The sequence below is a fragment of the Lissotriton vulgaris genome, chromosome 4_1, assembly GCF_964263255.1.
Source record: "Lissotriton vulgaris chromosome 4_1, aLisVul1.2, whole genome shotgun sequence".
NCBI lineage: Eukaryota > Metazoa > Chordata > Amphibia > Caudata > Salamandridae > Lissotriton > Lissotriton vulgaris.
The window spans coordinates 1688521970-1688534920 of record NC_141691.1 but is presented as its reverse complement, the minus strand read 5'-3'; the positions used below and the strand labels follow the sequence as shown (position 1 = coordinate 1688534920).

Sequence of the window (12951 nt, the reverse complement as noted above, 5' to 3'; positions counted from 1 at the left end):
CTAGAGGAAAAGGGGGTCCCATTGATCCCCCAGACATCCCTTTGCATGCAGGTGCAGTTACTCACTTCACCGCCTGCAAGGGGATCTCAATTCCCCTTTCAAAGCGCAGGCTGGTTGTCACCTCAATCACTAAGCTTCCAGGTAATGGTCTTTGATGGAATGTTTGTGTCCGTAAGCTTTCTTGACTCTCCAGTTAGATTTGAATAAACCGTCAAGGCGTAGGTCACATGAGAATATTGAAACTATGTCTAGGTAAAGTGCAGCACAACTATCGGTGTTGTAATAAATTTAAATAAGAAGCAATTTAAGGAGGCCTCAAAAATATTCAAATATATTTAGAGTATAACTGGTATATGCAGATTTTAGGAAACAAAAAAACACAATAAAAAATTCAAAAGTAGCTTGATCCAACAAAACTAGAAAAACCAAGGCCCCATGCTATGCAAACCACGTTCTATTCGCAGTCACTAACATAACATGAATTTCTGTACAAGGAAAGAACATTATGAAAGGAAAGCACATATATATATATATAATGCAATAATGCAACTACGGAAATGTCTGTAAATGTATAATGATCAAAAATACTAATTGGTCACTATCAACACACCGTAAAATTGATGATCACCATGTTCATACTAGAATAGATTTTATAAGGGGGGGTAATGTTTGTTGTTCGTGACCACAACTTTTAAGAACACTTAGAACAATTCAGACACAAGCTTTTTCAATGGAACATGATTTGCGGTATACTTTGTAACCTGCAAAGGAGGTGGATTTACTGTGTACAGGGATGCACGTCTACCTCCTGGGTTTTAACATTAGTGGTGTTTGTAGTTCAAAACCAGGAGGTTCTGAAGGCTCTGTATAGTTGGCTCCTCACTATGGTGGGGGGTTTGGGTGTGTGAGGGTAGGAATTATCTATGCTTTTGGGGTATATAAGAATATTTAAATTAAGGTTAGAGAGACTTCAGAGTGAGGTGTCCTTTTCTCTAGACTTCTTGGCCTCACTGTAGGCTTTTCCATAGGAAAGGTCAGCAGAAGCAAGAAGGCAGACACGAAGATGTTTAATGAGGGCCTTTAAGCCTGCTTCTAAACCAGGAAGGAACAGAGAGAACATACTAGAAGAACTAAAAGAGTTGACACATGTCCAGTCCACAAATATATTTAACAAATTAGATACAAGGTCAGCCTTATATGTGTAGGTTTATATAGCTTGTCAGTGACTGACCCACTGCCAGTGCTAGGGGTGTGCAAAATCTGCATCACTTGCTTTTGCATAACTAGGTGAAATCCAGGAAAATTATGCATAGTTACACAAAATGCAAATGTATCATTTTGCGCCATATTTTAAATGCTTCCTTGCATTACTTTTCGATGGTGGGTTTATTTCACAGTCAACAAATAGCATCAACAAAATATATAAGTTGCACAAACAAGAGTTGTTCATGTTCTGACCTTTTTTGCATTATTCTTGCATGCTCGCTGTAACACATTGCATTGAATGGCATGTCATTATGCAACGTAGCATAATTATATAATTTCGGGACATTTACACAATGAGCATGATGCAAAATTCCTGAAGTTATGTGTATTTTTCAGTGTTTCCTCCACTGTCTATGGTTTCAGCATATCGCAGCCCTGCCAAGCACCACGCATCACGAGCTAGACTAACGCATTTCAGTGTGGTGTTCCACATCACCGCACTGAAGTGCATTAGTCACGCATTTAAAGCACCCCCCTTCAATCATTCTCCAAACGTCTCACCTGATTCACGCCTCCCCATTCGTGCTGTAAACTTCTCCATACACCCCTTCTCACCTTCAGAGCCCTCTGAAACATCCTCTCTTGCCTTTCTTCTGGTGTACCTTGCATCCAGCGCTCAGCCCTCATTCACCTGTGTACCTCCCCCCCTGAGGGGTGGCTCTGCCCGTCCATGACTCACCACCCCTCCAAAGTTCTGCCACCCAGGGAACCCCGTCGGGCGTTTACCTGCCCCAACCTGCTTTGTGCACCTTTTCCACCTCACATGGCCCTACGGCACCATATGATCTCATTCCTGAGCTTGCTGATCATATCCCGTATCTCCATCATATAATAGGCATTGCATTGCCTATTCTCGGAAGGTGCACCCCAGCATCTCTGAATAAGACAAGTTTCTCCAGCCTCAAACCCCCATGAGCAATCAATTTTATATCCCGCGCTTGGCAAACAACTCTCATTGCTCTGTTCAATGTCAGTTGAGCCTTATCAATAGCTGCATGATTGACAGCCCCCCTCCAAACTCTTCTAGGCACCAGCTCAGTCCATACTATACATGTTCCAGCCAGGTTCCTTTCAGAACCTTCAAGTCCCTTTGCATGTTCTGCAGTAATGCCAGGCCTGATATTCGTCCCCAAGTGCAGAGCTAACATATCTGGGCAGCCCTTCTGAGTTACCATCTTGGTGGTCCATGGCAGCAGCCCACCCCATCTCATTCCCCCTTTATCCCACAAGCTAAATTCATGGTGGCTGCTCCTCAAGCCAAGATATGGTCCATACAGCTGCTAGTCTGAATATTTGGCTGCCCAGTGTACAAAAAAGTGTCCCACAATCTAGGTGACTGTCTTGGTCCCTGGTCCTCTTACGCAGCCTACAATATAAAGTGAGTAGGATTAGACTCTGGAAAAACAAACTTCTTCTCCAACCCCCCCTTTTCTTCTCTGTGCCTACCCTCACTTGCAATATCACTTCCTAACATATCTCTCGCAACAACGGGAGCGCCAACGTCCTATCTGGTGTATCAGACCCCACGGCCATCCCAGGCAAGCAGCTGACTTAGCTGCGCCTATTCTAAATAAATGTGTCCCATAGTCGGCTGGCTCCCACCCCACTCTTTGAAAGGTCCTGTGTAACACTGCCAGCAACGGAAAAAACGTCACTCTTTCTCCAGATGCATGGCAAAAAAATCTCCGCTCCATAATGCTTCTCATGTAGTTCAGACCCCTGCCATTCACGCACCGGGCACACTTCACTGCATCCACTTTCCCCCAACCAGACCCACCTTCCTCTACCTGAATGATCCGCTTTTGCTTGCCAAAACCAAATTCCCAAATTCCTGTGTTCCAAAAACACCTAACCATGCGACAGCCCAGCCCTATGCGGTGCTCCTAACAGTTCTGACACTCAGAAAGCTCAGAAAAACATCCAGTTCATGCACAGCCTAAATATGGCCACCTCAACTGTGCCATAACAACAAATGGGTAAAACTCTCAACAACTCCCTGAACAATTCAAAAGTAATAGCTCCCCTCACCAGCCCTCCTGTCCCCCGTGCCTAGCCTTTCAACATCCTGATCAGCATTTCGTCTTTGGCAGGATCAAAACCCAGATACAATAGAAAGCTATTCCTGCCAACTTCCCAGCTATGGTCATTTGCCAAAGCCCCTTATCGATACAGCGTAACAGAAAACTCAGAACTCCCTTCTCTGCCTCCCGTTGAGTGATATTCTTTGATGGCACTCCAGGCCCCAAAAACTCTCCAAACTCAGACCATGCCAGCATGTAACTACGTCCAGTCGATTCTGCCAATGATTTTTCAACCAGGTCTTATACTCTCACTCCCCCAGGCCCAGATGTCATCTGGCAACTGCGTCTTGCACTGCTCCACGCCAGGTGCCAATCTCCTAAACCACTGCCACTGGAAACAAGATAAAGCACCCGCCACATCATTGCTAGCCACGGGCACATGTTTGGCATGAAAAACTACGTTCAACCATAAACCGCTCAACATGAACCTGCACAGCAGCCTTAACACTCAGGTCCCTCGCCTTCTGCCTGTTCACCAGTTCCACTACCGTGGTATTGTCTACATGGAAAAGCACTGCAGCTCACTGTCCCACACCACCAATGCCACCAACAATGGAGAGAACTCCAAAAAAGCAATGATCCGCCTTTCCCTCAACCAATGCGCAGGCCACTTTTCCGCACACCAACACCCATCCCAGAACAAACCAGAACCTGAAGCGCCTGCAGCATCAGAAAATATCTGCACCTGCTAGACAGTGTGACTCCATTGAAATCAACCAAAAACATCAGCCTCACTCCCAGATCTGCCCTGACCCCCATCGAGGTCCTGACTCTGAATACTGCCCCTGACATGGCCATGCCAAGCCGCCTGCAGAATGTCCTCCCTACTCTCGCCACCTTGCATGCAAAATTCAGAAACCAGACAATTTCTGAATGGCCCTCAATTCAATCTTCTTTCCCCCCATCACTTGGGACTATAATCCCTGCATGTCATCCACTTTCTTGGGGCAAAAGTGCCATCCATTTCACTGAGGGCAGTTCAATGCCAAGAAGTGTTAACCTACAGCTGGGCCCAGCTGTCTTTTCCGGTGCTGGAGGTACCCCAAAAGATTGTGCCAAGTCCTAACCTACTATAACACTCTTCTCCAGAGCCCCTTTTTCCGATGAACAAAAAACGTCCATGTAATGCAACACCTCCCTGTGACCACGCTTCTTGATGAACACCCATTGCAAGAATGTGCTGAACATCTCGAAAAGGGCACAGTATATGGCGCATCCCATGGGCAAGACCTTGTCCTTGTAAATGGCTCAGTCAAACTGCATTCCCAGTAGTGGAAAATCCACTGGATGTGGGTGAGTGGGTGTCTGCCCCCACATTTGGAGCATTCATGCTTGAACTTACAGGGGTGTTGTGAACAGAAACCTTTGTTAAAATTCCAGCAGGCCCATGTTGTTGTTCCTACCCCTTTTCCTGTGCCGCTGGTATTACTTGCCCCAAGACTGACCCCACCCACCCCTTGCTGGGTGGGCCACATCTGAAAGGACCGATAGGTCACCGGTAGCCCGCTAGCTGTGTGTGTGGATAGCGCCGATTGCGTGGACGACATCCACTGCATCCACATCTCTTGATCCACTTCCTCCCAAGGCATATCTGGGTTGAGGCTGACTCAGGCCCTAAACTCTTCATCATAGCTGAGCCATGCAAAACCCCCAAAATGCATCTCAGCTTTCCTTATTATGTCCATATATTTCAACAGCGCGATGGCTCTGTCCAAGTACTTTTCGCAGTATATACTTGTGAATATCAAGAATGCCAAGGTCCAATTTTCCATATTTATGGGTACTCCCTGTAGTCTCATCAATTCCCATTCTTCTTCCTTTGATCCTTCTTTGGCCTGTATTTCCCTGTGTAATAGCTTAAAGTTGTCCACATACTTGTGCTTCCAGATCCTACTCCATGTCCTATCTGAGAGGTGAGAACCTAATGTCATCGCCAAACCCATATGAGGCAGTGTTTTGTGGCGTTTGTTCCCTATCTTGTCATCCTTCTCATTTGTCCTTTTGATGTTTTCTATCTGGACACTCGCTTCCACCAAGCGTGACTTCCCCACACTTTGTTTGTATGCCTCTTAATACTGTTGCTGCATCCTTTGTTAGTCCAAACTCCCTTTCCTTCCCATCCTCCACACCCACCGACCGGCAGGATTTTCCTTTTTTATTCCAGCCCCATCACCCCAGGCTATCCACCACTCCCCCGTACCTGAGGGTCCTCCTTGGGTCTCCTTGTCGTTGGCTCGGCAGCTGGGCTTTCTCTGCAGCCCGCCTTCTCCTTACCCTTGGTACATTCCTGAAAGACAGCAACTTTCTTCTTTGCCCTCTCCAGGACCCCGGGAGGCCCCTTCTCTCCATCATCATCGTCACGCAGCTCGTCTTCTTCCCACTCGTCACTCTCCTCCTGATAATCCTACATCAACTCATCCTCAGTCACCTTTTTTTTCACAAAATCTTTCCTGCACCATTCTTTATGACTCTTTCACAACCCCCCCACTCTTTCCGGCGCACTTCTTCCCCGCCGCTGGTTTTGCGCGTTCCTTCAGTAGCAGGTTGGCTGCCGTGGACCCCCTGCTGCTTCCGACTGGCATCCCAGAGCTGTTGTGTGCCCCGTCGGCATCACTCTCCCTTTCCTGGCCTCTTCCGCCGGGTTTGTCCCCCCTAGGCTGCTCCAACCTGGAGGGTCCCCAACACTACCGGGCCTCACTGCTGTACGGGCTGTCCCTACCCTCTTGCCTGACTCCCACCCAGCAGAGATCCACACCAACTGACCGCACTGCCGGTTCCTGCTACTGCACCTGACAGCTGTCCCAGTCTCCCAGCTCCCCCCTGCCTCATCCCCCACTCGATGTCTCCCAGGCCCACCTTTTCCCTGGCCTAGCACCTGGCTGCCCACCTGGCCTCAGTGTCCTGAATAAGCTGTCTCTGCTCCCTTGTCTTCTCCTCTAATAAGAGCCCCTCCCATTGTGGTAATGATGGGGGGTAAAAATCCCCCGAACTGGCCCCCTGCCGAGCCATCCAAGGTTCCCAGCTCACTACTGCTCATGCCTTCCAAATGACCCAAGACTTGTGGCCCCACTTTCTTGGATTTCTAAAAGGCCAGTCCATATGATCTGAATCCTCCCTCCCCGCATACCCTGCTGTAGGCCTACAGGAAAGGTCCAACAGGACGCTCTCCTCCCTCAGGGCCTCGTGCCCCCCAGGCTTCACTCTGGCACCCGAGTTCAGCGGCGCCGGATCGATATGCATAGGCTCCTCCCTCCCACCATGCTCGCCTTCTTCTGCTTCGTTATGCAGCCGCGTGAGCAGGCTTTGCCTCCTGCCTCCGCTGCGCTGATTTGCCTTGGCCACACCCTCGAGCCCAGAGGATTTATTTGCAGGTAGCAGCTCGTCAACACATGCCGTAACCACTGCTGCCACGTCCCCACTGACATGATCCGTGCAGGCCGGACTATGCCGACCCATGCCTTCTCCAACACACCTGGACAGAGAAGGTCCACCCGGCCTGCCTACCACAGGACACAAAGTGCCTCCCGCACCATGTCGCAGTCCGGGTCGGGCATCGAGCTCCTGGACAGGTACAAATTTTCTTACTACTGGGACTAAACACAAAGGTGCCTAACCCCCCCACTAACTCCTGTGGCCTAATCAATTTAAACAACCCTCCCTAACCTGGTGGTGTGAAGTGTTAGGAAAGAGCCAACTATAGGTAATGGGATGTGCACAGCCTGTGTTTTTTTTGCAATTTATCCGTGCTCCTGGGTATCTCCCTCCTCCAGGGGAGTATCCGACAATTCCAAGTGTAGCAGGACTATTACACCATAGTCCTCTCTCCCCGGGCACAAGTTGGTGCTGAAACTTCAGCAAACGATGTTTGAACTTTTCTGTTTAAATAATTTCAACTTTTACTTCCAAATTAAGATTTATTGCGTTGTTCCAAATAAATTTCTCATGTTTTCTTCACATATTGATGTAGAAACATTTTTGCCAAATTTTTAATTCTCCAATGCATTTCGGTGCCCCATGCACCTTCATCAGGGAAATATGAAATCATACAAATAATGCATCTAAATACTGTACTTTTCATATTAATACATCATATTAGTAATTACATGTCAATGAAAACTCATATCTAGTCCTATTAGGTGTTCACCTCAACATTTTCACTATCGTTAAAGTCAAAGTTCACTCGTGATAAACAATGTCAGTTTGTGCCATAACCAAGTTAAAAAGTTGTTACAATCAATAATTTAACGGTAAATACAAACGAACTGATAATGCGAATGTGGTTATACTCTGAGAGTCCCTATGTGGTTGATATTCTAAGTATAGCTCATACCTAACCAATTCTATGCCGCTAAATCGCTTGCGTCTCAAATTCTCTCAGATTTACTCCCTCGCGGTTTGTATCCGCTCGCGGTTTAAATAATTGCAGTTTAAATAAATATTAGGTAAAAACCGGTGGGTCCGGTAAATGTTTTGAATAGTGGACGCTCGCAATTGTATTTATTTATATTATTTATTTAAACTGCATTTATTTAAACCGAATTATTGATTGTAAGTACAGTATATAAAATGCATTATTTGTATGATTTCAGATTTCCCTGATGAAGGTGCATGGGGCACCGAAATGCATTGGAGAATTTAAAATTTGGCAAAAATGTTTCTACATCAATATGTGAAGAAAACATGAGAAATTTATTTGGAACAACGCAATAAATCTTAATTTGGAAGTAAAAGTTGAAATTATTTAAACAGAAAAGTTCAAACATCGTTTGCTGAAGTTTCAGCACCAACTTGTGCCCGGGGAGAGAGGACTATGGTGTAATAGTCCTGCTACACTTGGAAGTGTTAGGAAAGAGGCCAGAACCTCCCTCCCTAAAACCTTTATAGGCACCACCGGCCCACCCCTAAACCCTCCCTTATGACCTCCCCACCACCTTGCCCTATCGGGCTCGCACGAAGCACCCCGGGGAGAGACTGGTCTGCGACCCTGCTTCCACCAGAGGCTGACAATGCGGGCAGGGTTGCAGTTTGCTTCAATGAAGTCGAGCCTGGCTGACGTCTCTCAGCACCACGTGATCTGGGTCAGACGGGTGGGAAAACCAAAATTCGTATTTATTCTTCAGTGGCAGCACGTAGATCTGGGGACGGTGCCGTTCCTCTTCTTTCACGGCAAGGCACCTGCCCGACTATCTCTGCTTTCTGACCATTGGCTGGCTGTAAGCAGTCACTGTGGCGGCAGCTTTGCTCTTCAGACAAGTGTCTCCTGCTTCTTTGTCTAGACGTGAATAGGCTCCTTTGACCGTCAGTGCTGCTCTGTGCCACTGAGAGGGAGGTGGTGCACACCGAGTGAGCATATCAGGCAGATGCTTTTCACCATCGCCACCCACCCCCCATTCCCCGACCCCTGTGTCAGCAACCCCCCCACGCAGGTGAGCATTTCACCACCGCCCGGGCACACGGCCTAAAGAAATTAGCTGCACTTAGGTCACTTTTCCCAATGTTTGTCTCAAAGACCTCAATTAAGAGAGGTCCACATTGGCTATGGTTAAAGACAAACCTATTTGGAAGAATGCATTCTGCTCTTAGGTTAGTGATTTGATTCCTGTGCGCCTATAACGTACGATTTGTTTAACACTGCAGTTGTAATTATCACCTGCATGCAAACATGCCATTTTGAAGAGTCTGAAGAGGGACATCTGGTAGCAGGAAGACAGAGATCTGTCTTGCTGATCTGCTTTGCTGTAAAGAGGCGACTTTTCAACGTGGTTTTTCCCATCACCCCCTCTGTACTGTTTGACCAAATGGTGTGATCCTGGGCAAATACTTTATTTCACTGGGCCTACTTCTATTCATTATTACCTATGAGAGCACATTCATGCTTGCGAGTTCTGGATTAGCGCTTTGAAAACATTTTTAATAAACTGTACTACAGTGAAATGCATTGGCAGAGCACTATGTGTCACAGTTTAAGACCACTATTTGTAGCTGCTACATTTCCCTAGTTGCTACATTAGAGGCCAGTTCAAGAGCTCAGCAAGCTTGTGAAGAAGAGTTGTGCTGGCAGGATGTTGTTTTCCCTGAAGTCTGCATGGGTATCGAGCCCTGCCAGCCCCCACCTACTCAGGTGCTTGGCTAGTTATTTACATACAGGGGCCCTGGCCACCGATCCTAGAGGAGAGGCATGCAGCAACCTACAGCTTGCTACTATCTCTCAGTACTGTGTGAAGCTCACTTGCACACCCTGACCAACAAACTGGCCAAAGAGAAGATGCTCTGTGGGCTTCTGATGGCATAAGAGATGAGAGCCCAGCAGAGCACAGAAGGTGAGTACTGTATAATCATGGGGGAATAATCATGTCTTTCAGAATGTGTTTGTGGGGTAAATACATCACATGACTTAAAGAACAAAATGTTCTACAACTATTCTGGTCTTACTTCGGGGAACATCCTTTACGACGTGGATTTTACTCCGCAGTACCCTTTCAACGCGTCTTTTACAACGCAAGTCGTAACCACGACTTGCGCTGGAGGGCGCTACAGGACAAGGAATAATTTAATTTACTATCCAACACCTTCCCTACTGTATGTAGGCTGGTGTTGGAATAGTGAATAAAAAAATTCCTCCTAAGTCCTTACCCCTCCAACGCAAGTCGTGGTAACGACTTGCACTGTAAAAAACGCGTTGTAAAGGTCCGCGTGGTAAAACCATGCGTCGTAACGTCGTACATCCCTTACTTCTTCAGGTAACCATATGTAAAACTAATGGAAGGACATGAAGTTTAAAGATTTTTTATAGAGCTTTTCATTGCTCAAAAGGGTGTAATTTCTGATATTAATGTCTTCCTGTGGACTACATTGCTTAGTTTTACATCTGCACAAGGAGTTTCTCATTGCTCAAATTGGTGTGGTGTCTGATAATTATACATTTCCCTCATCTTCATTGCTTGATTTTGAGAGAGAAAGTGTCACTCATAGTCATTGAATGTCCCTCATTATTACACTGAAATTATGAAAATGTCACACATAAGCAATCTGAAAGCTTGGCAGCGATGATATCGGGTTGGAGCACAATTTATCTCTTCACAGTTTCTCTCTTCATAGTGGAGACTTGGACAGATCCCACTCCAAAAGGCAGGGAGTCACTGTCTAAATGTGGACTAGCAGACACACCTTTCATGGGTTTGCTCTGGTGAAAGAAGCACGAATTCTGTCCAAACAGCTCTGAAATCAAAGGACGGCAGAGGAAGACAGTTGCCGCTGGCATGCCACGCTGGTGGGGAGATTGCGCGGGAGGGGAGAGTCGCACGGGGTAGTCATGAGGGATTGTTAATTTTATAATTAATAATAGAAAACTATTTAAACCTACCTTTTCTCCTGCGGGGCCCTGCTTCCTCAGGAAGCAGACAGCCTCCCACCCCTCCCCATAGCCAATCACAACACTCCAGTGGAGCGTTGTGATTGGTCGGGCCACCACCAAGGAAGGGGCTTATGGGGAGGCCATGTTCTCCATGTAGACTGCTTTGCAGTTTGCATGAAGAACTATAGAGTGCCCATGACTGGTTTGATCAGCCCCAGAGTACCGACCAAGCAGTCAGCGGTCTTCCCCGCCCTAGACCCAACCCGCCTACCCCCCAACCAAACCGTTCTGCTTTCTCGCAGTGCAAGAAGCAGAAACATAAAATGGTAGTTATTACCATTTTATGCTTCTGCCTCTCGCACTGCAAGAAAGCAGTGGGGCGATGCTCCTCTAGTGGAGGAGCTGACCTTGGAGGAAGAAGTGGGTAGGTATGGGAGAGAGGTTGTCCTTTGTGATTATTATTCATCCACCATTTGCATCCAACATTTTTACAAAAAAATGTTCTTAAAAATTTACAGATAACCCTAAACCATCTGCTCAAATAGTAATTTTGACCATGCACATGTTCTAACTCCTTATTGCAAATACTCATAATATCCTTGAACATCCCATGCACCTAAAAATAATAAAACCGAATGAGTCTCATCTGCCCAAACATGCCTCTTGAGTTGTTTTACATGGGGAGGTGTACAGGTACTCCACTTTAATAATTATAATAAGCTGCCAACAACCATGGATAGTGCAGAGCGAAATGGGGCTACGGCCTTCAAACTACAAAGTGTGGGAATCAATGTGGGTTTTCCCATCATAGGGCACAATAAAGTAGGCGCATGAGAACTACATTTTAAGACGTCCCTAACAAGACGGGGTCCTAAAACTATGACAAAATTAAATGATGCAGGGAAGCGAGGGTACTACTGGATAAAATAAAAAGTGGCAGGTAAGGCACAGCTTCTGGGTGGATCCTTTATTTGTTATCCACTAGCATGCAATGTGTGCACATCTATGTAAAGCAATTCTTTGTGTGTTTGGAAATTACTTATTCAGTTTTGGAACACATTAGTATACCACAGGAATCATGAATTAATATAGATACTCTGTAGGTATTATTATTATTTTAAATGTATAAGGCGCAAAGCTACCCAAGAGTTTCCCGGCGCCGCCAGAAGGACCAAAAAAAGGGTAACTTTATTGATCAAAAAGCCAAGTCTTCAATGCCATACAAAAGCAAATAAAAGTAGTCTCATGTTTAAGTGATAAGGGAAGGGAATTCCACAAAGTAGGGCCCAGGCAGCAGAAGAATCTGCGGCCCAAGCGAAACAATCTATGCCTAGGCACCATAAATCGTGATTGAGTGGATGAACAAAGAGAGCGAGCTGGGACATATTGATGAATAATAGAATTTAAATACTCAGGGGCCTTGCCGGTTTTGATTTTAAAAATATAGGTTAAAGCCTTAAATTTAATACAACTTTCAACCTTAAGCCAGTGGAGTTCTTGTAAAGAATGAGCAGTGGAGTCAGATTTCGGAATGTGGCAAAGCAGGCAGGCTGCAGCATTTTGTGCAAACTGCAGCTTGTGTATGACATCCTTATTGACTCCCAGGAAAAGGACGTTGCCATAGTCTAAGTGAGAAATGACAGTAGCTTGGACAACCGTTCTTTGAGTAAAAACAGGCAACATCCATAACATTGTCCTAAGCCATTTAAGGATGCCAAAGCAAGTCGCAGCCACCATAACTGCTTGATGTTTCATGGAAAGTCGATCGTCCAACACAAAACCTAAATTATATGCTTGTTGGACGGGTTGAGGAAGGGTCCCAGTTCAGATGGCCAGTGTTTGGGGCCCCATAGTTCTTTATTCTTCACCAATATCAGCACCTCGGTATTATCCCCATTAAGTTTTAGTGATTTGGCTTGCATCCACCCTGCAATTTTACAGAGCCCTGCTTGAAGGGATGAGGGTTTTGACACTCCTTTAGCAGAAAGACAAAAGATAAATTGAGTGTCGTCAGCATACAAAAAAAATGCCAACCCTGATTCAGTGGCAATGTCAGCCAGCGGTTTCACATATATTTTAAACAATAAGGGGCTAAGAATAGAGTCCTATGGAACCCCATAGGGGGACATATGGGTTCTAGATGTTGCAGCAGAGGAAAAAGCTATGTGCCGTTCTCCAAGAAGTCCTCCAGCCATCTAAGGGCGAGCCCAGTCACACCAATAGATCGTAACGCTTGCAATAGTACAGTAT

At 46.1% G+C, this 12951-nt stretch overlaps 1 protein-coding gene across 2 annotated transcripts in view; it reads left to right on the top strand.

The window, feature by feature from the left end:
* MMP16 (matrix metallopeptidase 16) overlaps nt 1-12951 on the top strand; it is a 514191-nt gene that overhangs the window by 332320 nt on the left and 168920 nt on the right. The gene's annotated exons all lie outside the window — the stretch shown is intronic.